Here is a 20,780-nt window from a genome sequence, read left to right as displayed (position 1 = left end):
CTGGGAAGTTCCCGGGGCGGCCGCGAGGAGCACCCTCCTCTGGCTGCCGCCGCAGCGCAGCTTTCGGAACGGCGCCCTAGGAACCTCTCTGCGTCTGGCAGCGCCGATCTCGGCCGGCGCGGGGATAGGGGCTGCGGGCTGCGGGGTGGTCCAGACCCGGCCCCGGGCAGGGCGGGGGAGGCGGGGGCCGGAGACCCCGCGGGAGCTGCGGCCCGCCTCCCAGCCCCCGCTCCTCGCCGCCGCCGCCGCTGATATGGCGGGCACGTGAAGCGCAGTTCGGCGCCTCGGCGCCAGCCAGGGAGCGGCCTGCCCCGCCGGCTCAGCTTACCCGCGGGCCCAGGAACGCGGAACCGAGCCCGGCCGGGCCCCGCAGAGCCCGCGCCCCCGCCCCGCTGCCAGCTCGCCGCGGCCCCGCACCCCGGTCCCCTCCCGCGCCCGGCCTTGGGGCCGCGCCAGACGGCTCGCCCGAGGGGAACTCAGGCTGACTAATGGGACGCGTGTGGGCCTTACGTGAGGCCCGGCTGTCAGCGGATGCCCGCTCGCTCGGCGCCTACGCCGCGGCCAGGCTTTTCGGGGAAGGACGAGAGAAGGGGTTTCCCCGCTCGGCGGTTTCGACTCCCCGGGGACTATCCGGCCGCGGCTAGCCCCGGGCTTTAGGTCGCGCCCGGAGGGGGCCGACTCAGTGTGCGCCCGGCGCCGAGGTGCAAACCCGGGATGAGGGGTGAAGAGGTGGGATCTCGGGAGCTCTAAGCCGGAGGTGGGCGCAGAGGCTCATCAACTCGGCCTGGGGTGCCTGCCTGGATGTTCGCGATCTGGCCAGCGGCTGGGCTGGGGGAAATTTACAGGCCGCTCTGCAGGCCTGGAGTTCAATACCGAAACCTCCCTCAACAAAGTCTTCCGGAAACCCCTTGGTGAGATTTTTGTGCGAGAAAAGGATTTTATAAGGCTCCTCGAGAGTCCGGTTCGGCTGAGGGTTCTCAGGTTCCGGGGCTCATGACGCCTTTTCCTTCCTTTACAGGGGCCTGTAAAAATCAGCAGAGTTTCTTATTATTTCTCATTAACAACCACTTCGTGTTGACATAGTTATATGACCCTCCCAAATATAACTACCTGTTTAGTTTCAACACACGAGCGAGACGATGAAACACAAACACCGATCAGGAACTCAGAGAAGGAAAACCCGGCCGCGAGCTTGGGGTTGGAGGCAGGATAATTCCTGATCACGCATCCCTGGTTTTATTCAGCCTAATTACACTAGTAATCCTGCCCCCCACGAGAAAGCCTGAAACCCTGTAGTCGAGGTGCGACTTTTCCTGGGGAGTCCCGCGGATGAGGAGGGGGTTGCTGGTGTAGAGGAGGTGGGTTTTAAATGTCACTTCCAAATGAAAATGCTTTCCTTCAGCCTTTTTCTTTTTTTGATGCAGTTTTCGAAAGGAGCATTTTTGCGAGATAAGAAGTGACCGATCAGAATCGCTGAGGGGAGGTTGTAAGCAGCCGCTTTGCCTCAGCTTAGCCTTATCTTATCTTTCACACTTGCATGGCGGAAAAAAAAATTGGCTTATCTTTATCCCCACCCCCTTCTCGCCTTAATTGCTAAAAAACACTGGTGTGTTAAACGGGGAGGAAGGAGGTCTCAGGATTGTCAGTGGAAAGGGAAGATTCAAAAATGTGGACACTTTGGGGGAAGCCAGGGTAGCAGGGTTTATTCTTTCCCCCAGGCCTTTCTAGTACGACGCAGAAAAGGTCCAGTCCGGGGTGGAAGGCTGGATGGCCAGATTAAAAAAAAAAATCTAGTTATGGCCTTGGGTCGTGTGGCTTCCCTAGGCCTCGCTTTCTCCGCCCTGCGTGCGTTTACCAACCTCACCTTCCCTTCATCTCTCAAAAGCTAGCAGTGGGTCTCTGGTTGAGGCCTCTCATTCTGCCTTCGTCCCCCCCTCTGCCTTTTCCTCCCCTCCACCCCGCACACACCCCCGTTTGGGGGAGGGGGATGCAAGGCAGGGACGCATGGCCTGCTGGAAATCATTAAAATATATGCGAATGTCTGCAAACACACACTTTTAAATCATGGCGTTTCCCCTCCACGCTGGTATATTTAAACTCCAGAGCGAGCTAGATCTCCTCCCTCTCAGTCGTTTGTCTGTGTCACCGACAGGCCGCTAATGGCCGGGCTTCCAGGCGCTGTGCATTATGCATTAGCCTCCTCCGAGCGCCGCACACAGAAGGTTCTGTCAGGCCTCGCAACACAAACCACCCAGCGCCCCCCACCCCCCACTCGCGACCGGGGGCTGTGCGGTGGCCAAAGTGCTGGAGACTCTGGGATGCAGGGGTAGGGGGGCGCGCGTCGAGGGCGAAGGCCGAGCCGAGTGGACCCGGAGGGGGAATCGGGGAGGGGTGGGGGAAGTGCTCCGGATTAGGCCGTTTGGAATCTCCCTCCCTGCGCTAGCCCCAAGTTTTGTTCCTGGCTGACCTTCCCTAGGCAGCTGCCCAGCTCCACTCACCTCGGTGCCCGACTTTGTGGGGGCCCAGAGGTACTTAGGGACAGGCCAGCGCCGCGTTTCCATCTGCTGGGCCGTACTCCCTTCTGGCCCCGAGCGAGGGGCTGGCGGAGCCTTCCGGATCCCTCCAGTCCCCGGGGTGCTGTCCGCGAAAGGGTTCGGGGTGGTGCGTGTCAGCGGAGTCCCGCGGCCGCCGTGGAGGGAAGCTGCCGAGAAAATGTCTCGGGCCGAAAGCCGCCTTGCAGGGTCTGCGAGCGAAGAGTTGGTGTTCTCCGCCCCCTCTTTCCGTGGTTCCCACTCACTGCCCCTGGCTAGGTAAAATATGAGCTGGAGAGACCGCGCTAAATAAGCAGCCAGGACGGGACGTGGCGTCCGAGTTTATCTACAGGAGCATCTAGCCCAGCTCGGCGGCTTTCAGGTCTCTTAAGCCCGAACCAGGTGGGACGCAAGAGGAGGCCTCCCCAAGCCGCCAACACCCATTTCTCAGAAAGCCCCCCTCAGTGTCAACGGTAGTTCACCCACCCGTGCCTGGTCAGAGCCTGAAATCGAGCCCAGACCAGAAATTTTGAGAGGCAGTTGCTGCTACCATGTTGGGCCTGCCTTCTGGACCCTCCTCCGGAGGAGGCCCAATAACCCTTCAAAGAATAGAGCAGCCATCTTCAACCTGGAGACTCCTAAGTCTAGCAGACTCCTACCAGGGAAGGCAGCTACCTTTAGATGTTTCCAGTTAACTGAAATCCCTGGGACAAAGATGCCTTTTGCTTGAGGGATGGACCAGTGGATCTTCTAAGTGGCACCCGTGGTAAGCCCAGAGTTCTTTTACAAAGTGACCAGGAAAGGCTGTTCCTGGGGGTGTTTGTGTATTTTTAAAAATACTTAAAGTAGATCACAATATATAAAATAAAAATACAGTCTCTGTAATCACCCCAATCCCACCCATTTCAGTACCCAGCATCATAGAAGAGAACAGCTGCTGAAGAGCCCCATTGGGGCCTATAAAGCTTTATAATTTAGTCCCCACATGCATGTTACAAACAAACCCCACACATCATGCTGGGATCCCAGGGTCCCCCAAACTCCAGGTAGGACCCTCACTATGGGATGCATGGCCTTTCCCCTAGGGCTTGGGCAGTGAATGAAGGTGTGGAAGAGGACTTGGCCTGCCTTACACAATTAACCTGTCAGGAAAAGGGCAACCAGGCTCCAGGCCTGCTCCTCAAAGAGCCAACCTGCTAGTCCATTTGCAGACGCTGGATAGCATGGGCAGCAGGAGAGTGCCCGAGAGCCATAGGTTCTAACTGGGAGGCCCTTCCCAGGGAACCAGCGGCAGGTGGGAGGGGGTGGCCCCTGCAGCTCGGTTGGAAGCACCTCGCCTTTCTGTGCCTATTTCTTTATTTCTCCGCTGCCTTTGCGGCCTCCCCTCCCTTGCGCTCACTCGCTGGCTCTCTCCCGCCACCGCCTCCTCCTCTGCTTTCATTGAAATCCTCCCCTTGCTGAGTGCCGAGTGTAGCAGCCTGACCCCCAGGTCAGCTCCCCAGGGACTCCTGGGAGGGCAGAGGAGGGAGGGAGCAGGAGGAGGCCCGCACACGCTGCAGGCTCCGCAGTGTCCCCAGCTCCCAGAGCCCCTTCCTGAGTGGGGATGTAAGATGGGACTGCTTCTCCTCCCTGGAACAATGCCAATGAATCGGGCCAATTGGTGTAAGCTCCCTACTCCTCCTCCACCTTAGAGCACCTCAGGAAAAATCTCACCTTTTAATTCCCAGTGAGTCATGAATCCCCTCTCCCTCACACATACATTCATACCTCTTAGGACTCCCTTAATAAGATATTTTAAAAATCCCAGAGTTGGAAATGTATCCCCTCAGAGATGGAAGAGAAACCCTTTAATCCCACCAACTTGCACAAAGATACCATGGAGGCAATACTCCTTAAAAAGGGTGTGTGTGTGTGTGTGTGTGTGTGTGTGTGTGTGTGTGTGTGTGAATGCTGCAAATTACGTCAAAGGCAAATTTACTGGTCTGTTTGTCTCCAGCATCAAATTTCTCCCACAGTCAGCCCTTCTCTGGCCCCTTCGCATTTACAGCACCGCCCCCTCCCCAATTCATTTTTAACTCTAGGACTTTTAAAGGTAGACAAACAGGCCCCTTTGTCAGCAGCCCTGGGAGGCCACAGGACTCAGAGAGGCTGCAGGCTCCGGGTTTTCACTTGGTTCCTGGATTTTCCAAAAGTTCTGGATGGTTACATGCAACTTTTAACTCTGGGAAAGGCCCCTGCCTGTGGGGGAGAGTTGGGGAGGCATGGGAAGGGGAGAGAAGGTGGCCGGGCAAGGGGCCAGGGTCTCTGCGGCAGCCTAACTGAGCCGGAAGAGGCTGGCACGGCTCTGAACTCGCCCAGGCCAGCTCTCCCGCGAGGCCCACAGTGGCGCAGCGGCCTCCTTGCCTCCTTGTGGCCTCTGAACCGCATTCAGAGAGTTTCCCCACAAATACCCAACTTCAGCCTTCCTGGTTATTTTAGACTTGTTTTGAATAAAAAGAGTCGCTTCAAAAAGAAATGTTGCTACAACACACAACCAGAGGCCTTTTCTCCAGCTGTGTCTGTAACTTGCATGCGTTCAGTCTAATAACTTTTAATGTCTGGCCCTAAAATGTCTTTATAAAAAATAGCTTTACAGCATAATAGTCCAGGTGTCTTTCTGCTTGTTACCAGAGATTAAAAAAATGTGTGGGTTCGCTTTCAGAGACATCCACCTCCAGAAAGACGGGGAAGAAAAAGGCATACGTTCTATTATGCAGGCGCGAGTCCTGGAAGCGGTGGCAGCCCCGCAGGGCTGGGGACTGCTCACTGGGGCACTTGCCTGCCCGTCTTTTGCATCAGTTGTTTTAAGCAGCTCTGGAGCATGAAGATTTAATTCTGCCTGAAGTTTCAGGTTTCAAACGGTAGAGATGTTTCACTTCTGCTTTGAAAAGAGCTGTTTTTATAACTATGTACTGAGAACTAAAACAGAATAAATAAAATCGCACCTAACACCAATCCTATAGTCAGGATTAAGTCTAATTTTTTTAAAGGGATCTACTAGCTAGAGCTGATTTTGGCCTTGACCTTGACTTAGTAATCAACTTGAGATGCTTTTGATTATTTTTGGTATGGAGACACTCCAGGATATTTTAAAACTTTCCGTGTGGATTTACAAGCCACCTCCATTTCAGATTGATGTTCTCATCGAGCTTGCACCATCTTGTCCTTAGGCGGAAAGAGACTCCCCCACCTTCAGCATAAAAAGACCCTATCCATTAACCGAGTGGGTCACCTATTGCGGTGATGTCCCGGCCCGCGGTCTGGGTGCGGTTAGGCCGGAACACCCCTCCCCCCACTCCCATCCCTTCCCGCCTGCTTCTCGAACTGGGGCTTCTCAGCTCGCCTTAGAGGCTCTGAGCTCCGGGGAGGCCGGAACCTCGCCTCTCCGCTTCCCCCTCTCGCCTGCCTGCCCCCACCCTACCCACCACCCCCGCCCGCGCGCCCAGCGCCGCTCCGGGTGCGCTGGAGAAGCTCAATACGTGTCAATTGAATTGAACTGCTGCGGGCGCAGGCTGTACGCCGCCGCCGAGCTCCGATCAGCACGACGTTACCGAGTGGAAATTTATGGAGCGAACGGTGTAAGCCAAAAGTTGCTCCCTGCCAAGGAAAATAAAACGCGGGAGATAATCTCCCGAGGCAGGGGTGAGGGGCCAGGACAGACCCTCCAATCATCTGAGATGCAGACTGTGAAATGCACGAGAACGGGGATAAATTCTGGCGAATCTCCGCTCCCCTACCGCCCCCACCCCCGCCTCCTCGTGCCCCACGGGCTGCCTCCTCCGTCCCCCGCCTCTCCAGACAATTCCCACACAATCGAAACGTCCGGGGAACTCGGGCGCAGAGTTCGGGCGGAACGGCCACCGTTGCTCAGGGTGGTGTCTAAAGGTAGTTCTTGACATCGAAATGGGAAGGGGCTCCTCCGGGAGGAAGGGGCGACCCAACGTGGGGATGGGCACCGACGCGCACCCGCCAGGCTCCACTGGGTCTCGGAGGGGACGCGCGACCGGGAGAGCGCAGAGCTGGTGGCGAGAGGAGGCAGCGGCGGCTGCCACTGGGGTTTGACAGCTTTGGCTGAGCGGAGTGCGAGGCGCTTTATGGTAATTGCGGTCCTCCACTGGCCTTCTGGGTAGCGAGGGGAGTCTCGGCGAGCGGCTGGGAGAGCCGCCCCCGCCGCCCCCATCCCCTCGGCTTAGGATCAGCCGGCCGCCCGCGCCGCCGCCGCCGCCGCCCGAGTCGGTCTCTGGTTCGCCCAGGACGCGCGCCCGGGCGGGGTGTGCGCAGCCAACTCGGTCCGAGCGGCGGAGGGGAGGGCAAGGGGCGGGGGGGGGGGGGGCGCCACCCAAGTGGTCTGGGGTTCGGACCCAGAGAAGCGAAACGCTCCGAGGATCGATGACGGCTGGGGAAACTCGGGCAAACCTTTACTGGGGAATCACCCCTCCGAAACCCCACCGCCGAGGCGCCGCAGCGGAGGGTGAGCTGAGGCTGGGGGAGCTCAAACTTGCGAGAGCTGGAGGCGGCGGCGGGCGGGCGGCTGTCGCCCGAGCGCTGCGCCTGCGGGGGGAGGGGAGGCGGCTGCTGGGAGGGAGGGAGGGAGGGAGGGCGAGAGGGCGGAGGGAGGGGGAGGAGGAAGAGGAGGGAACCAGGGAGGGGGGACGCGTTGGGATCGCGGCGTGCGGCGGCAGACGGAGCCCAGGCTCCCAGCGGCAAGGTGAGCAGAGCTACGCTCCTCGCTGAACGTGGACCGAGCTCGGCGGCTGCGGGGGAGACGCGCCGGAGCCGCGACCGAGAGCGGGAACGAGGCGGCGGCGGAGGGGGAGCCCGTGAGCCGCCGGGCGGGGAGCCCAAGCCGCGCTGTCGCCGCGCAGGGACGACTTGGCCAACACACTCACACACTCACACACACCCAGCCCGAGCGGGCGCTCGCGGCGAACCGTCAACATGGCGCTGGGGCTCCTGCCCGAGCGCGGGCGGCAGCAGCGGCGGTGCGGGAGCTGCTGAGCCCGACCGAGCCCGGCCCAGCCGCCGGAGCCCGGAGGATCGCGCGGGGTTGTCGCCACCTGCCCGGAGGCTTTGAGGCCGCCCCGCCCCGCCCCGCCCCGCCCCCACCCGGCCCAGAGCCCACCCCTCGGCGGGGCCGACCCCGAGGGCAGCCGGCTGGCAGCAGACGGCGAGGGAGGCGAGCGAGCGCGGCGCCGCGAGCGGGCTGCGGGCAGCCGGGGACGGCAAACTTTGCTGCTCGCCGCGCTTCCCCGGCCCGGCTCCTTCTTCCGTCGCCAACGTCGCCACCCCACTTTCCTCCAACCCCGCACACCAGTTCCCATCCACCCCGTCGCCCCTTGCTTCTCCTCGCCGCCTCGACTCTGCTCCGGGGAAAAACTTCAAAGCGCCGGATCGCAGGCTCTCTGCTTACTCCCCGGCCGGGGATTTCAGGTCAGTGCCCGGAACACCTTTCCCCGGGGGAGGCGGCGGGCTGCAGTCGGCCCCCTCCCTCGGGGCCTCCGCTCGCGGCGGGTGGTTTCTTTTGACTCTCGCGTACCCCCTCGAAGCTTGTGCCTCGTGCTTCACTTTGGCTGTTTTGCTCGCTTTCATTTTTATTTCCTAGCTATAAGTTATTAAAAATGCAGCCAACTTAAGCGGCCCCAAGTGGGCTCCGGGGAGGGAGGGGCGCGGCGGGGGGGGGGCTGCTGCCGCCTCCCGGGGGGCTGGGAGGAGAGCGGGGAGTTCACGGAGTGGAAGTTTGCAGCTAGTGTGTGCCTGTGTGCGCGGGAGCGCGGTCGTCGCTGAGCGCCGCGAGTCGGGCGCGGTGGGGGGGCCAGCGGGGGGGAGCTGGGCTGGAAGCTGGGAAGCTCGGCTCGGCGTTAGCTCGCTAGCAGGAAGGGGAGGGCGGCGGGTTCCCGTCTGCTTTCTTTTTCGACTCGGGAAAGAACTGTAAAAACCCCCAGCCGCCGCTGCTTCGTCTCGCCTCTCCGGGGGCCGCTCGTTCCTGCTCGTGGAACGACGGCGTGTGCGTGCGCAGGGTGTGTGTGGCGGGCGCCCCGGGCCGAGCCGAGCTCGACCTGCTGCCGCCGCCGCCGCACAACACGGGAGGGGAGTCCCGGGTTTTTTTTTTTTTTTTTTTTGGCTTGCTCCAAAGCGCGAATCACGTGGATTTAAAAAAAAAATACTAGGAAATCGAGGAGAGCGAGGGGTTCCGACTCGGCCCGTCCACCCGCCCGCCAGGTCAGACGCTTTGTTTTGTAAATGTTCTTTTAAAATTTTAATCTGCGACCCTGGTCCACCCCCACCCTCCCCACGAAGTCGTAGGGTTGGTTTCAAGTTGTGAGTCCCCAGGGGCGGGGGTAGATCGTGCGGGGGCGGCGGCGGGAAGGGAGAGCGAGGGGGTGGGGGCTAGACCTGGGCAGCTACGAGTCTGGTGGGAAGCCCTGTAGGGCGTGTGCAAGTCTGTGGCCGGAGGAAGTTGGTCCCGCTCGGAGGGCGTGCGGCGCGGAGGCTGAGGGCGAAGAGGAACTTGCGCACACGGCGCGATCCTCCGCCGAGGCGGGGAGGGCGAGGCGCCTCCGCGCCGCGGGGCCCGCGCTCGGAGCAGGCGGGCGGCTGCGCTGCAGAGCCTCCGCCAACTCGGGGGCTCGGGGCGGCGGCGACGTGCGCCGGCTGTTTACCAAGCAAGCCCTGGGGCGCCGTGTGCGGAGTAGGGTGGCTCGAGGCACGCGTGGTCCCGGTGGGCTTCCCGCCGCCTGCACTCTCGAGTGGGCACGTCCTCCAGTCCCTGAGACGGCTGAGCCTGGCCTCGTGTAGGCCGAGGCCGGGCGAGGCTTAATTTGCTGTTAATGAATCTTTCCCAGAAAGTCCGCGATCTTCAGCTAGTGAGTGCCCGCGCGCGAGGACGCGCGCCGCCGGCGTCTGAAGGGTGGGGGTTGGGGGAATGGAAGAGCGAAGGAGGGGGGAGGGTTATGTGTATTTAAAAACAAACCTTAAAAAGAAACCAGCGCGCTTCAAATAGGTATCCGTAGAGCCTCCTGTGTCTAGACTAGACTGCTCTGGGTTTTAGCTGTGTTTTTTTTTTTTTTTTTTCCTTTTTTTGAGATTAGGCCAGAGATGGGGTAAGTGTTGTTTGGTTCTAGGGGTAGCCTCCTGGAGAAAAATCTTTTAAATGACTTGGGAATAAAAAAGCGGAGGAAATGGCCCACCCCAGAAGGTGGTGGGTGGTGAACGCAGACAGACTTGAGTATTTCTAGCCATCTGACACTTCCTGTGGCACTGGAAACGGACACCGCGGGCCGAAATCAATCCTTACGAGGTGTTGGATTCGGTTTTGCCAACAGAATTGCTTGTGTGGAAGGCATTTTAAGTGTCGGCCTCCGAGACTCCTGTACGTGGACACTTGGAGAATACGTTTGCATAGCGACCCTTCCCACTCCACCCCCGATTTGTTATCTGCTCTGGGCTTTGCAGTGGTGGTTCTCGTGTTTATCTGGGCCATGATTTCACCGCGTGGAGGAAGGGTGGAGATGGTGGTGATTAATATGCCGTCCAGGTTTAATCCGAGGCCGGCCTTAAGTATGCGGGTTGACGGCGCCACTCACCGGGATTGGCCTGAGGTAGTGAGGGGAGCGCGCGGGGTTCGGGCGCCAGGCGCTCGGCAGGCAGGTCGGGGCTGGGGCTTGGATGGCCCCAGCGCTGTCCTTTGAGGCGCTGTCACCAGTAGGTGACTGAGAGTTAATTAGGAAGTGTTCTCCGGATCAATGGGCCGCACAGCTCATTAGCGATTCTCTCCAGCTCTTTGCAGGGCCGGCCGGGCCTCTGCCTCCCACACAGGCCGGGGCCCCGCGGCCAGGGCTGCGGGGAGCGCCGCTGGGAAGTGGGGAAGGACTGGCGGCGAGGGGCGGCGGGGAGGCGAGTGTAACTTCGCCGGCGGCGTGTTGCGTGCGGAGCCCCGAGGCCCAGCGCAGCCCGCTTTTTCTTCCTGCTCTCGATCGCCTCGACTGTGTCTTTAACTCGCTCCCGCTCGCGTAGCTGCCTGGCTGTTCCTCCCCGCCTCCCTCGCCTATCTCTTGTTCTCTAAGCACGACGCCTGTGCTCCCCGCCCAGTTTGGGATTAGACAAGATAAAAATAGGACTGCCCAGCGCGCAGAGCTGTGACTGTGTCCCGGCAGCCGGGCTGGCGGGAGCGCTGGGGGCCGGGGCGGCAGCGCGATGCGCTCGGGGCAGCCCGCGCCCGAAGGCTCCTACCCCCACCCCGCCGCCGGTGCGGTCACGCTCCAGGGTTCGGTCCGCCGGGAAGCCGTGCGGGCAGGGGGAACCCCGGCAGGGTCTCGGCGCTCTCACGGGTGTTGTTGGTGTGCCTGTGATAGATCGGTCTAGACAGGCATGCAGGCTCCCTCCCGGCTGAAGGACGGAAGGGGGGGCGGGCCGCGGAGGCGGCAGCAGACTCCCGTGAGCCGCGAGTGAGCGAGCCACCCTGCGGGCCCAGCGACCAAGGGTGAAGGGAAGGCTGCGAGGATTTCTCTTAACCCTCTAAAGGCGAAGGGAAGAGTGGGGGTGGGGAGTCTAGTAGAAATTCCTGGAGGCAAAGTAGCCTCGAGGTTGGAGGGGGCGGGAGTCTGGACCCAGGGTTTGTCTTTTTCTGTTCTGTGTTTGCACGCTGACATCCTGGTGCATCCGGCTCGATTCTTCGACGAACCAGACGCAGCTGCTAGGTGATCTAATTTGACCCGATACTTCTTAATGGGGGAGATGTGAACACACACAATGGGCACCCCTCACTTAAGGAAGTGAGTTTGAGAGATGCAGAGGTTAGATCTCAATGTTCCCAGCGGCCCGGTGTGGAAAGGTCTGCTCAGAGCTTTAGTGGGGTGGGGCCTCTGACGGAAACTGCTGCCGACCCAAGCCTGAAATGCTCGGCCCATGTGTGCAGGTATGCATGGGAGAGAGCAAAAGGGTTCTTGAGTTGTCTGTGTAGAGACACTTTTAACCATTAACTTGTGGAGAGTTCAGATCAGATATGTTCAGGGAGACAGCGTCCAAACAGGAATTGGACAGTGATGTGTGCAATGTATGTATGGACACATACAGGGGACTCAACATTGAATTGGTCTAAAATTTTAATACAACTCTTGAAGGCATTGGTCTAGCTTTTGCAGAGGTGGATAGGCGGGTAGGTTACTCTATATAAAAATGAATCATTAGTCATGCTCCTCTCCTTCCCCCTTCCTCTCCCTTTTAGGGATTGTAATCTTAGGGGAATCCTCTAGGTACATTTAAACTACAAACCAACATTGGTCTGGTCTGAAAATGAACCACATTATAGGCAAAGCAAGAATGTAAGTCGTGGGGAGGTGTACTGTTAGACAGGAATGCACAGATTAAGATGTGTGCCTGAATGACATGTGCTGAGACAAATCAAGACACTTGGGCTCCGATGCCCACACAGAACAAGAGATACAGAAGAGATAAAGAACTGGCCAAGAGGAATGTAAACATGGATATGCAAATACTGAGACCTAGAGCGAGATTCTAGGAGAGAAAATCCCAGACTTTGTTGAGCTGGAAACTGGGGCAGAATTTCTGTAAGTTCGTTCCAGAGACAAAAGCCCATTTAAAGGTGTGAAGAGGGTCACTTGGAAACACAAAAAGCATTCATATGCACACATCCACGCTTAGATACACAGGCTGAATGACAAAAACTCCTCAATGCCTGATGGAGACTTTCCTGCCCAGGGAGACCGACCAGGGCACGGAAATGTGCGCCACACAACCACATTCACACACTCATTTACCGAGAAATAACGTGTCTTTGGCTAGAAGGAAACTGAGGGCAGAGGCGCCTAGCTAAGGGTAGATGGTCCTCAGTCACTAAGATTGCTTCTTGGTTATAGTTTCTTCCAAGCCAGAGTGGGGGAGAAGGTATGTCTTGACCAGGTTGGAGGATTTCTAAAAGATTTTTGAGCTCTTGACCTTGAGAGGATGGATGGTGGAGGAAGACTAGGAGTAAGCGTTACACTCCTGGCTGGGGAGGAAGGGATGCTGGGCTGCTCTAAGTCCTGTTTGCTAAGGTTGGCGCACAGGGTCTAGTGAACAGAAAAAAGTGCGAAGTTCGGCCTCTGGGCAAAATCAAGGGGAGGTATGCTTTTTTTTTTCTTTTCCTGGAGGAGACCGTGCGGGGACGGCCTGCTCGGTAGGGAGGATTAGCAGGCGCCTCTGTGACCCCAGACGTGCACATAAACTAGGCTTGGGTTTGGTTTGCCCGCGGCGTCGATTTGCCGCGGTCCCTCTTTGTCTGAGCCCAGCCGGGAATTCCAGCTTTTATTGGGAAGACCGCACTCGGGTGGAGCCCGCGCTGGGTCGGGCGGGGCAGGGCTGGGTCGCGGGGCTGGGAGGGAGGCTCGCCGGCCGCCGAGCCGCCCGAACCCCTGAATGGTCCTGGGGAGTGCCCAGCGGCCTCGATCAAGCTACCTCGGTGGTTTCCTCGAGGGCGCCGGGCTCGGCTGACTCGGCACGGCGGGTCAGGGGGCGTGTGGGTACACTTGGGCCGCCGCGCCGCCCCCCTCCCCGCGGGCCCACCCCTCCCCCGCCAGTCCGAGGCCGAAAGGAGCTCTGAAGGCCCTTTGTTAGGCTCCAGGGTCACACCCGTGGCCCGGGGGCCGCGCCGGGGCGGGAGGGCCTTGCTCTCCGCGAGAAGGTACGTTCTCCTGGCTCGGAGGTCTCCAGCCGTCTGCTCACACGGTTTGGGCCTGGCGGTGCCTCGCCCAGTTTGGGGAGGGGAGGTCGAGGCCCGCCCCAGCCCGCCTGGGCTGCTTCACCCAAAAGTCCGGCCGGCAAGATTCCGTCTGTTTGCAAGGCTGGCTGCGCTGCCGGGGCCTAGGTGGTGGCGCCCGCTTGAGTAACAGCCGGGGTAGGAGTGGAATGTCTCCTCACGCAGTCCCCGGGGCGGCCCAGCCTCCTGTGTCTCGAGCACTTGGCCCAGGACCGACGGCTTAGGCTGGTTTCCCCCCATGTGTTTCTCCGCAAGGGGTAGCTGACTTTTTGTTGGATGAGAATTAAAGAACGAGCTTTTCCCGCAACGTTTTGGTAGAAGGCCCTCTTTCCCATTACAGGCTCATTTCCACCTGCCCCCAGTAGAGGATCTTGGAAATGGGGGGGGGGAGCCCCTGCACTTAGTTATTCCTTAGAGCCATGTCTCCCTGCCAACCATTGCCCCTCAGCACCCACGGGCTCCGGCGCCCCCTGATTAGCGGGGAAGTCCGCTAGGAGAAGATCCTGACAGCATAAAATATAATTTGTGATCTAAAAGACAGTTTCCAGTATAATCTCATTATGCACCACAGACTCCCGGTGTTATTTTGTGGAAGGCGGACAATGATCAATTTACATTGACCCGGGGCTGGGCGAGCTTTTAGATGGTAATTGCCATATTGATTTGCATGCAAAAAGGAGACCTGCTAAAATTAAAGACCGGAAGCTAAATTAAACTAAATTTATTGTCTAGGTGCAAACCGGAGAAACTACTGGGGGGATGGGGGTGAGTCAGGTCAGGGTGCCAGGAGCAGACCAGGTGAGAAGCTTTGGAACCTCAGAGAGTTGGGAGCTGTCTTTGCTCTGGTGATTTCAAAATGTGAGGAGGGGGCTTGTTTAGGGTATGGGGACCCAGCGGGGAAAAAGTTATAAACCGGCACTACTGCATTGAAGGCACTAGGGTCTTTTAATGCTAATAGTAACTGCTGGGGGGGGGGGGGAGAGGTTTATAGGGCTATAGAGGGGTCTTCCTGAACCGTTTCCGGCACCCCTCATTTCTATTGTTCTACCTGAGCGCTCACAGCCATGCCCAAGGACACGCAAAATTCTTGGATCTGAAGCCTTAAAAATTTTTGTAAAGGCAGGCCTTTAACCTACCCCCCGCCCCCCAGCCGTCAGGTCTTTCTGAGAGAACTAGAGTAGGGGGCGGCTCTGCACCCGCGCGCCACGCCGCGAGCAGGCTCGGACCGTTGGAGGCTGCGGGACTTCCTCCCTGGACCAGCTCCAGACTCTGCCCGACGCCGTTGTCTTCCGGAAGCTCTCTTCAGGTGGCCCAAGAGGTGGGGGTCGGGGATGGTCTGCCGGGGCTGGGGGTCGTCTCCCTGGAGGCTGGAAGGGCCTGCAAGAAGGTGGAGGAGGGAAGGCGGGGGCTGGAAATCCTGCCCCAATTGGCAGTTATCGCCAAGGCCGGAAAGTTTAAAAAAGAGAGAAAGCCACTGGCCGGGAGCCAGGGCCGGCCGGGCCGCCGGGGCGTGTTCGGCTGGCTAGAGGGGTGAGGACCCGGCGCCGCCATCGCCTCGATCCCTCCCGTGGCCGAGGCTCTGGCCCGCCCCAGGGGCTCCGGGAGCCATTTCGCACATCCGGAGCCTCGGCCTCTGGAAGAGACACCCGCCCGTGGCCTCTATCCCGCCCGTGGCCGGAAAGCCACAGGGGCGGCTGAGTGTCCGGCGCTCCTGCCTGTTCACCTTCCCACCGAGCCGAGCTGGAGACGGCTCTTGGTCCTGAAGCCGGCCGCATCTGTGGCAACGGGTGTGGAGAGTTCCTGGAGCATCTGAAAGCCCGGTACAGACCCAGAAATTGAGGATAGGGTGGGAAGGAGGTGCTTAACGCTGACACTGCGCTTCTTGGATGAGAAGTTGGGCAACGAAAAGATAAACCCAGCCGCCAGCTGGGACTTGGACTTGGCCACTTCCCCCTCAGTTTCCCTCCCCAGCTCACTTTGGTCCTCAGGTCCCTAGGAAAGGTAGGTGTAGGCACTCTTTCCAAAGGGCTTTTGCTCTACCTAGATAACTTGATTTATTGCTCCATGTGGCAAAACTAGGGTGGCAAGCCTAGTTCTAGTTCCAGGTGTCAGCACTTTAGCGCCCACTTTCTGCTGCCTGTTCTGGTCTCCTGGAGGGGGAGTGTGTGGAGCCTTGTGGGGATCCCTGGCCTCACACTGGGGTGTTCCAGTTCAGGGCGATGTGTAGGATGTCAGTGGAAAGACTAAATATGGACCGAGCGATTTCTCAGTGTAGGAGAAACTAGGGTGCAGGCTCCTGGTCGATCGAGTTTCCTAGGTGCTGAGTGCTATCCTTTTACCCTGTGTTGGAGTAAAAGGGCCGAGAAAGCTTCCCGAACTTCTTGGTAATTCCAAATGGCACGGTTTGACCAATACTTGGCTCCTCTCCGCAACTCCAGGACTGAGTTTGACCGTGGCCCATTTTTACTAGCTGTGTGACCTTGGGGGCAAGTTATTTATGGCCTCTGAGCCTCAGTAAGTTTCTTCATTTGTAAGACTGGGAATAATTATCCACCTTTAGGATCAAAGAAGACTACTGGGCACATAGTAGGCCCTGAGGATTAGTAATTGCTTTGAATGACTGGTCAGGTTCCTATAGGTTGCTTCTCCATTTCCTCCTTTCCCTGAGGACACACCCCCCTCCCTCCCACCTGCTTAGGCCAACCTTGGAGGGGACCAACCTGCTGGTTAAGCTCCCCTCCAAGGGTGTTCCCGAGGCTTTTTCTCCAGGTCTGTCTTGGTGGGTTCCTCTTTCCCTTTGTTACAGTTCTTTACATTCTGGGCTTTAAAGGATTCCATATGAAAAGGCTGGGTTTTTTTTTTTCTTCCCCCCCCTTGCCGGAGTGGGATCATTTTTATGGTTAGGAATTGATTCCAGAACCAGTATCTAGGTGCTCTTTGGTTAGTCCTCCCCTCATTCTTTTGGGGGAGGGAACAGCAGCAGCTGGACGAGAGACCTGGTGGGAAGAGGTGAGAGGGTCTGGCCCGCTGTAGAGGCCAGAGGTGCTGTGGTTTGTTTGATAGGGATTAAGTCCGGATGTTATGAGGTCTCAGTGTGGTTTTCAATAAAGTCTGCCAGGGATTGCTTCTTTTATATCGATATGTATTTAAAAAAATTACTAGCATGAGAAGAAAACCAGACCTGTATGGATCCAGGCCGGTAGTAAGCTACTGTGATCAGGTTTCTTACTCGACTCCCAGAGGGGAAGTCAGCGTTTGATTGAAGCTACACTTGGTTCTTGACTCTCTGGGGATGCCTGCTCTGAAACAGGAGCCCTCCCTTACTCTCCTCCACCCCCCCCTTCCCTTCTTCCCCTAAAAGCCTTTGTGCTGAAAGAGCTTCAGTAGGCATGAATCCCTGGTCCCTCTCTAAAGAATGCCTCCCAGCCTTTGCTGACATTGTTTTGCGAACAGTGGGTTTTACCAGGCCAGCAGTTTTCCCCCCATCTTAGCTCACTATTTTAGAGGTTAGAGTATGGCCAGGATGTGCCCAACTGCAGTGCTTTCCAGAGTGTGTAGCCAGGACCTTGCCTGTAATTCTGAAGACACCTTAACCTTTACCCTTAGGTGCGCCACCCCCCCACCCTCCGTGGAGGGGGTGGGTGGTGAAGGTGGGGAGAGAGAGGCCAGGAGATTGTTGTGGAGGGTCTGTTTGTTTTCTCCAGCCTCGGGCTGAGGGGTGGAGTGGGGCGAGTCAGTCCGTTCCAGCCTTGGGTCTGATTTAAAACTTGGTTTAATTGGAGAAACTCTTAGGCATTTAACAGTTCTGTACAAAGGCAAACTTGAAATAGCTCTAGGCCTACGTCATTTAAGAAAGAATAAATGAAGTACAGAAATGTCCAAACTATGTAAATCCTAGAGTTGTCTGCCCTCCCATAAACACATGACAAGTGCCAAGGCATTTCCAGTCAAAACACCCATGGAACCAGCAGCCTCCATCCTTTGTATTTATTATTTTATTAACAGCATTTTACACAGCATTTAACAAGCACAGCCTGCCTGCTTTCCACCGCGGCTCTCAGCGGACTGAGGGGTGGAAAACAGATGAGGGTGGTGAGAAGTGGGCTCTAGACGGGCAGGGACAAAAGGAGCATTGGGGGTTCCTTTCGTCTGGCCCCAAAGAGAAGACAAAGTCCTGCTTTGGAGGAGGAAAGTTGGGCAGATGTGGTGTGTCTAGTCTGCACTTCGATTCCAGGTGTGAGGCTGGGTCTGCCCTCCCAGTACGCTGCCCATCAGTTATTGGTGCTTTTCAGAGACTAAGTATTTGTCTGCTATCCTTATTCTATATCCTGGTAGAAAGTTTATAACGAAAAGTAATGCCTTTCTTAAGTCATAAAATGAGCCTTGTATGATTATTTAATTAAAATCTATTTAAGGACCGATTAGGCGTGTAATTTGCGCTAATAATGACGATTATGGAAATGTTCGACTTAACCAAAAATCATAAAGGAGACATTCTGATCAGTGGGGCGACCAGTCAGGACTCAGGGGCTTGGACAGTTTTCCAGAAACACAAGGGGGCTGTGAGCTGCAGATGGGGCCAAGCTGCGTTTCATCTGGGACACGGTAGAGAGGGCTGCAGGACCCCAGGCTGGCCCACGCTTTGCTGAGCAGAGTCTGGGAGTCTGAACAACCTTTATTCCCTGCGGAGGAGATTGGGGGGGGACTGCCCCGAGCCACTAGCTGGAGGAGGAAACTCAAGAGAGAGAGCCGGTGAACCCCACCGAACTCTGCTCGAAATGGCTGTGTTCTCTTGCTTTAACAATCAGCAGCAACACACGCAGCACTGCCTTGGCCAGCCTGGGCTGGAGCCCGGAGGGGTTGGGGGGAGGGGGGGTCCCTTGTTCCGGAGAAACCTGCCAGCTGCTGGGCTTGGTGCGAAGGCAGCGAAGGCAGACACAATACTGCTGTTGTTGGTTTGATCTCTAACTGTGGATTGTTAGTCTGGCTTTAACTATGTGGTAAGGGGGGAATGTGAAGGCTGTTTACAGCGAGTGCAAATAATGTGACAGCTGTTGGTGCACGGGCAGCGCTGTGCCTCCCCGGCGCTCACACAAAGCGCGCACTATGCAGGCCCACGGAAAGCCGCAGAGGTGGCCGCCACTTGCTGGCCGGGGCGTCCTCGGACGCAAGGCGAGACAACCCTTGGCAGCGGCGCCCCATCCCCACCCCGTGGACACATGGCCCTCTGGCTCCCGGGACCTGGGTGGACGGGCGCGCTGGTTGGCGTTTTGTGGTTTAGGGAACTTGTTAGGCAGAGGTGGCAGGAGAAGGTCTGCAGGGTCATGAGTGTCAGCTGTCTGGAGGGGTTGCCTGGGGCCTGGGGCCTCAGCGGCTTGTGACAGGGTTGTTAAGATTTGGGAAAATAACTTTCCGCCCTAAAGCAAGCCTGTTGGAAAGAATGTATTATTAACTGAAGGCTTTCTGGAAATTGCAGAGGCTCTGAAGGCCGTTGTTCTTCCTCTGAAATGGCCCTGTTATTCAGACAAGTTCGAGAGACAGGCGGCTGCTGTATTCTATGCACTGGGCCCTGTTTCCTGGATTGGCAACACCAGTGTGTAGGTTCAGGACCCAAAGCTTTGGATTACCTACGTCCCTTTGCCTTGCTGTGTTTTTTTAAGAGCGCACTTGCCTCTAAGCTGCAGGACGCCACTGTCTTCAGGTCTGCCCACAGCGCCACCCACTCTGTGACTTAATCAACTAGATAGATGCCCACAGCCGCAGGCCTTCCCTGGTCCTCTGCCAGGCAATGCAGGGAGGCGCCAGGGTGGGAGGCAGAACAGTTGGTGGGTGGCAGCCATATCCCCCCCGCACCACCACCCCCACCCCCCCGCCAGAGGCCGGTCCTGGAGCCCAAGCTGGCAAGGGGCATGGATGGTCAGGAGGCTGGGCCTGCCCCTGGGCTGTCCTGGGGCCAGCTCCCCCCCACCCCAGCCTCAAGTTTGAAGCCTTTGGGGCTCTGGAGGATCATTCAGAGCTGACTTAATTCTATATCCTGCCCTTCTGTGTGACTTGGCCTCCTGGGTGTACAGCTTTCGGGATATCTGCAAATGATGATTTCATCCCCCCTCCCACCTCAAACCTTACCCCCCCACCCCCCGCCTGGAGTTATAATGTGGACTTCTACATCTAGTTGGGTTCCCTAGTGGGGAGCTGGGAGATACTTCTGGAATGATACATGAACTTCGGTGCCAGTTCTATAAATTGGTCTCTTTTTATGACGTGTGCCATTTTCTGTAGGAATGTTGCTTGCAAAACGAGTTTCGCCTTGGAGGAAAGGCGGAAAGATAAACAAGCCTGCAACGCCAAAACACTGGCAGTCTTTCCCTCCTTCCAGCTCTCTTAAAGCAGCCGGGCTGTATTTCCAGGATTAGACTCGTGCTTGTGAGGAGGGACTCTGGTTGGCTTTTTTTTTTTTTCCCCCAAGCAAATGCAAATTAGAGAAAAATAATTTTCTTTCAACGATATGCAATGTATTAGTCACTTGTTATCGTGCTCCGAGGCAGGCCTCATTTGCGCGTCTGCCAGCTCGCTCACATCTGCTCGGCGCTGTTCGGGGCATTTTAACCTTGGCGGTGTCGTGTCTAGTCCCACGGATCAAGGAGGAGTAATTAAGCTCTGAACAGCTACAAAAATTCACGGGCCCCCACGTCTACTGCAGTTTTCCCACAGCTTTGTTTGGGGCATTCTGGTTCCAAGATTGAGTAGCAGACATGGGGTTCCTATTGTTCCTTGTTAAGAAAGTGGGAGCCCCTGTCCTCCCCTGACCCTCATCCCCAGTCTTCCCAGGACTCCCAGGCGGCACACAATCAGCAGGGAATCAGGGTGCAGACTGCGGGACCCTGTGTTTTCTGCATCTTTTATTTGTAAAAAGTTCCTTTGTGCTTTCTGTGTGTACTAATGATAGCTGCTGTTAATAACCTTATGGATCGGTTCTTCTGCATTTGCCTCCAGGTTGGGGGAGACTCCAGCTGGGAACCCAGCCCTGTAGGGACCCCACTGGAGGGGGTGTGGGGTGGGGGAGGGGTGTGGGTTGGCAGAAGGAGAGGAATAAGGATGATTGATTGCATTCAACCTAGGTTTCCTGTCCTGGGCTGCTGCCTCCTGTGGGGGGACACCCGCTTCCAGGTGGGGCCCCTCTTGCATACACACATGGTTGTTGTGTGTGGCACCACCGTGAAAGAAAGTGAAAGGGACAAAAAGCCAAGGCATGGCGTCGGGGCAGACGGGGAAGTTCCACAAGCCGACCGGGGTGGGGGGGGTTGCCCCATGGCTCTGCTGTGTGGGAAAGGGAGTGTGTGGTGGGCAGCACTCCCGGTCTGGCAGCAGCTCTCCAGGTTGATCCTTGCTGGTGCCCTCCCCCTCCTCAAGCCCCCAGCCCCCTTTTACAGTTGGCTGCACTTGGCTTGCGTCTTTCA

At 57.5% G+C, this 20,780-nt stretch overlaps 1 protein-coding gene and 1 long non-coding RNA gene across 15 annotated transcripts in view; one reads left to right on the top strand and one right to left on the bottom strand.

The window, feature by feature from the left end:
* The window catches only part of BCOR (BCL6 corepressor), a 118,872-nt gene that overhangs the window by 66,594 nt on the left and 31,498 nt on the right, over positions 1-20,780 (top strand). For 3 of the 14 annotated variants that reach the window (XM_027533123.1, XM_027533113.1, XM_027533122.1), the window contains exon 1: positions 7,719-8,000. The exons of 3 other annotated variants lie outside the window; for them this stretch is intronic. The gene's annotated coding sequence lies outside the window, so the exon portion shown is untranslated. Of the gene's footprint in view, positions 1-6,431; positions 6,456-6,950; positions 7,042-7,718; positions 8,001-8,721; positions 8,790-9,319; positions 9,434-20,780 lie in introns of those variants that run through there. 8 more of the 14 variants (XM_027533124.1, XM_027533121.1, XM_027533125.1 and 5 more) reach the window with 6 other exon arrangements.
* On the bottom strand, positions 14,030-20,292 carry LOC113886728. The gene is made up of 2 exons (XR_003509537.1): positions 15,047-20,292; positions 14,030-14,700 (listed from the first exon to the last, which is right to left on the bottom strand). It is a non-coding gene; the product is annotated as an uncharacterized LOC113886728 (long non-coding RNA).

The sequence above is a fragment of the Bos indicus x Bos taurus genome, chromosome X (assembly GCF_003369695.1).
Source record: "Bos indicus x Bos taurus breed Angus x Brahman F1 hybrid chromosome X, Bos_hybrid_MaternalHap_v2.0, whole genome shotgun sequence".
Classification (NCBI taxonomy): Eukaryota; Metazoa; Chordata; class Mammalia; order Artiodactyla; family Bovidae; genus Bos; species Bos indicus x Bos taurus.
This window is presented reverse-complemented; position numbering and strand designations above follow the sequence as displayed.